Source organism: Drosophila virilis, chromosome X (genome assembly GCF_030788295.1).
Source record: "Drosophila virilis strain 15010-1051.87 chromosome X, Dvir_AGI_RSII-ME, whole genome shotgun sequence".
NCBI classification, from domain to species: Eukaryota; Metazoa; Arthropoda; class Insecta; order Diptera; family Drosophilidae; genus Drosophila; species Drosophila virilis.
Genome location: NC_091543.1, coordinates 26,879,718 through 26,884,835, shown reverse-complemented (window position 1 = coordinate 26,884,835; position 5,118 = coordinate 26,879,718).

The following is a 5,118-nucleotide window of genomic DNA, read 5'->3' as shown; positions in this document are numbered from 1 at the left end:
CATAGGGTCTATATATAGACTGACTGATGGTGACTGACTAAGAGCTTGTAAGCCTCATTTGCAACGTTACTTAGCTTATGTGAAGTGAATGGGATTTCGGAAATATCCAACTTTTCTATAATTAAATCAATCTCTTTCGCTCTTTCTCATTTACTCCCCATCAGCAACTTTTTCAGTGCTCGAAATTTTACATTGATCTCTGCATTCCCGAGGCGTTTTTCAACACTTCTCTCATCCCTTTAGCGACACTCTGCCCTCTCTTACAAATTGCGCTTCTTAAAGGTCTTATCTGCTCTATTGCTCGAATGTGTAAATGAGATCTGGTTAGTCGTCTAGGCTGTCTTATGGGGGGTGTTTGGGGAAGGAGTTAATGCCTGCTGGGGTTAGGGGCTAACTTACTTTAAAAGTGATATGAGTGGGAACGCCAATGAGCAGCAAAAATTATGAAGCTCATCAAAATGTGCGCTGAATTGTAAAATTGCCGCTTGCCTTTCTTTCGGTTTTTTGTTTTAATTTTTTTTTGTTTTCACATGAGCTGGGGGTGGCTTGGGGTTGCGAGTTGAAGTTGGCTGCAAGTTATGTGTGCTGTGTCTTATCTGAAGCAATTAAAAAATGTTTTTTTTTGTTTCTTGTTTTCGACTTCCGCTGCGATGTTGTCGTCTTCATCTTTGTCGGCGCCTAAGACAAAGCCACCCAACCAAAGGAACCAGTAGAGCATTTCACGCACATATGCAGGGAATTTGTATTGGGGGGGGGGGGGGGGGGGGGGGTCTGTAGACGGCAATGCAAACCTGCGAGTCCTTCGACTCCGCCAGGGGCGACAAAACTTTTGCCTTTGTGTTGATGTGTTTATTTATGTTGCCTCTTCTATGATTTTACTGATTTGCAGCGAGCAGCTCCAATGCCAGAGCCGCTTTTTCTTTTGTTCAAATATTTTTATGATTTCCGCTTTTTCATAGTAATGTGTGTGAAATAAAACCAGAGCTTATCCATATTTAATCCTGAATATTTTGAGTTGCTGTACTTTCAAGAGATATAATCAAATTATGATTAACAAAGTGGAAAAATGGGTAAGTTTTCGCGGCTTAGGTGCTTGAGCGTGGGACTAACAAGCGAGAGGGCACCGGTTAAAAATCTTGGTAACACTTGCATTTTCAACACTATTCATTTGATCCGTCGTCTATAACTCGCTGAGTGGGCATCTATATAGTTTAGGATAGGTATACAACTTGCTGTGAAAGTTCTCTGGGCCAGCTAACGGCAACCTGTTGGGAACAACGCATCCTATTCGATGTCAGGAGCTTATTTCCATACCCAAAGCGGGCCCTTCGACTCTACCCGTTTGAGTGTATGTGTGTGTGTGCGAAGGCTCTTTGTCTCTATTAAATTAATCGACGCTCATTTTTCCAACTTAACAAAACGCAGTGAAAAAAAATATAAACGATAAAACATTTGCTGGCTGTCAGGGCTGCTGCATACATTTGCCAGTGTTGCCCCAACCCCATTTTACATTTGTTCATTTTTTTTTTGTTTTTTGTTGTAAATTTTTTTTTATTTTGCTTTTAAGTAGCACTATTTTTTAAGGATTCTGTTTAGGGTGCTCCCCGCCCTCTCGCGTCACATCTAAAACAATTTTATTTTCTGTGCGTTTTTCATGCTTATCAAATACAAAACAAACGCACACGAGGGTTGACATTGGCTTTGGGTTTGGACTTTGGGTTTGTCGTGGTTCGGGCTTCGGGGTTTGGGCTTGTTGCGGTTGCTTGAGGGCTGCTCGCTGGCATTTATGTTTCATTTGGCATTTTTGATACGTTTTGTTTTTTAATTTTTTGTCGGTTTTCTTTCAGGCGTCACATTTAAAGTGACATTTCAATCAATCAGCGCCCGCGTCACTGGGCAACACTGGAAACGAGCAGTGCCCAAATCCGGTAGCTATTAAATGCACGATTTATTGCAGGCCATAGATTGCCCGATTAGACGGTGAAATTACAAAAAATATGAAATAAAAAAAAAAAAACAACTGAGTGTAGAGCTGTGCTTAAATTGATGGACTAGAGTTTTCCCAGGGGTAGGTTATAAGACTCTGTGCCTGGTAGCTCGATCTAAGCTCTTCAAAATCTCACAATTAACTAAAATTGTCCGTTGGCTAGTAAAGGATATAGTTTTGAGCCTTTGAACCAGCACCCTTCCTGCTTATTAGGGTGATCACTTGGACAGAGTACGGCCTGGTTTGCTTAGTACTTTTACAGTATACCCGTAGAGTCGGGCTAACCATTTTGTAAGCGTGTTAGTAGTTATGATAGCTGGTCTGCGCTTTGCTGATTGATCCCAACTGAATGCGCTGCCCCGGAAAGCGGCTTTAGACAAATATACAATATTACTTCCGACTGACCTCCGACTTTTTGACTCGTTCCCACCGCTGGCGCGGTCAGTTGGTCAACTTTTCATATCTAACAAACTACGATAATACAAAATAACAGACACTTATCTAAACGTTTAGCCATTTATTAGCGTCGAGAGCTGGAGCAGGCAGAAATGGCACACAAAACCCCTAAAAAAAAAAACAAACAAATAAAGAGAAAGTAAAAGTATCGACCCATTAGTGTGCGTGCAAGGGTGTAAAAAATTAGAATTTAACATAGAAACCTCAACTGGACGATACCCTGTTCTAAAATGGCTTCGAAAAATGTTATTTGTTACCTAAATATACAAAAAGCGGCTGAATGCTATCCTGTAAATGAAATGGTAAATAATATTGTGTATGAAAATTCCATAGAAATTGAGATGATATGTTTAAACATATAACAATTTGAGATAACGCGACCAGATGATGTCCCGTCTATGAAATGATAAATAAATCAGTTTACAAAAGTACAAATAAAACAATTAGTAATTTATAGCGTATCGAGTGTCAAGTTACATACATGGTAAGAACTTGATTATACCCCTTTTGAAAGCTACTTCTAATGGGTACAGGGTATAACAAAAAGAAACGAAACGAAACGTATAAAACTAATGAAATCCTTATTAATATGCTTTGGACCTTTGCTGTTTGTTTGGTGCCCTTGTGGCGTCGTCTTTGTCGACCCAACCAAATTGAATATGCAATGAATTGTAAAACGCAAAAGTTTTGCATAAAACAAAAAAAAAATAATAAAAAGCGAAAAAAAAAAAACAAAAATATACAGAAAATAAAAAACATATTTGGGTAAAAGAGAAGCTACTCAACAAATGGTCAGCCCGAAAATAAAGAACGGACAAAAAATCTACGCACATTTTTCAGTGCATATTATGTAATTTTTCACATTTTCCAACAGCTCAGAACGACCCATCGACCCATGCCAACTCAGCTGGCTTCTTGTACGACACACACACACACACACATTTATATAGCTTTTTGTTTTTTTATTTTTTGTTGGTATTTTCAGTGCTCCGCTGTCCACTTGGGTGCTGTGGCTACTTTGGCTGCTCGAAGCACCATGAAATTTGTCCAATCAGCTGCCTGCACTCATGCGATTGGCTGCCTGCGTCACATTCTGGCACCGAAATCGAATCCCCGTACATAGGGTGGACCCAACGGACCCAGCCCAGTCCCTCCCCGTGTGTGTGCGTGCCGCTCTCTTGATGTAATGTCTGTATGCGTGAGTGAGTGTGTGTGTCCGTGGCTAAGTATTGATATCTGATGCGTATTCAATAGGATTCGACGCGCGCGCATTCACATGGGGGGTGGAAAATTCGACTTAGAGCAACCCTTTTGCATCGCATTCCGTTGGCGCACACATGTGTGTGTGTGTGGGTGTGAGAATGTGGAAGATATGTGTGTGTTTCTTAGTGCCAAAATAGGTGAGTAGGAAGTAGCCAATACAGGTACTAAACTTATTTAAGCTAACCTTATTTAGTGAAAAGAATCGACCACAGATTAGTATAATCGGTTGCATCGGAAACAATTAACCTTCACTCATCTTTTTATATGCAGGCATATTTTTATGTAGACCGGATCGAACAACTACCATAAAAAATAAGAATTACTTACTTAGATCCGACATAGGCATACGAAAAACGTGCATCATTCTAAATATTTATATATACTTATTATAGGTTTTGTTAATAACTTAGGCCATTTTCTTGCAAATTAAGAAGAGCAAAAGTAAATGGAAATTGCTGAAAGCGATGCCAATAAAAATACTTATACTTCATTAATAAACAATTATGTGTTGCCTTATTGTGCGCTAAGCGCAACGAATTAATGGCCGTTGTCGACTTCAATAATTTTAATGTGCTCCATTCCCGATTACCAAACCTGCCTTTTCCACCTCCCCCACTCTCCACAGCCTTGCACGATGCCATTAATGCCCATTAAAATGCCAAAGTGTGCGCCATACAAAGAAGCGCCACAATGTTACGGCCATAAATTACTGGAGCACAGGCAAACGAGTAAGAAAAATGCTAAAAAATATAAATAAGAACAAAAACAAAAAAATTATTAACGCTTCAAAGGCGTGTATGTGAGTGTGCATGTGTGTGTTTGTGTGTGCGTGAGTGTGTGTAAATATTTTGAGTGTCTCTCAGAACACCGCGACAGCAAAAACTATAAACGTCCGTCTAATAACAAGTCACACTGGTAAACAAAGCATTAGATTGCAAGAAACCTATCAGTGTTTCTCGCAGTGTAAAATCGTTCAATTCAGTCGGAAGTAGATGTGTCTAGACTAGAGTAAAAATGCGACACGCGCTCATCTCTAGTCGCAAGTGCAATTTACCAAATCTCCCATACAAGAAATTTTTGAAGAATATTCTCAACTTGAAAAATGAATTACCCACAAATTGGGGAATCTGAAAGCTTGTTCAATTTTGTTAACTAGTGTTATCAGACCGTTTCATATGTATGCATGTATTTGCTTGTGTAGTTTGTCAAAGGGTATATTCCGTGCGTGTATGTATGGGCTGATGGGGCAGGCTGTAGGTCCTGGGCACATTAAATTTATGTGCCGCAAAAAGGATATAAGCACCAAAAATCAACCGACAGCTGAGCAACTGAGTATCAATGCAATGATGTCGAAACCATGTTCTTGCTCTTTTACTTTCTAACTTTACTTTCAGCTTCTCTCTCTTTCTTTG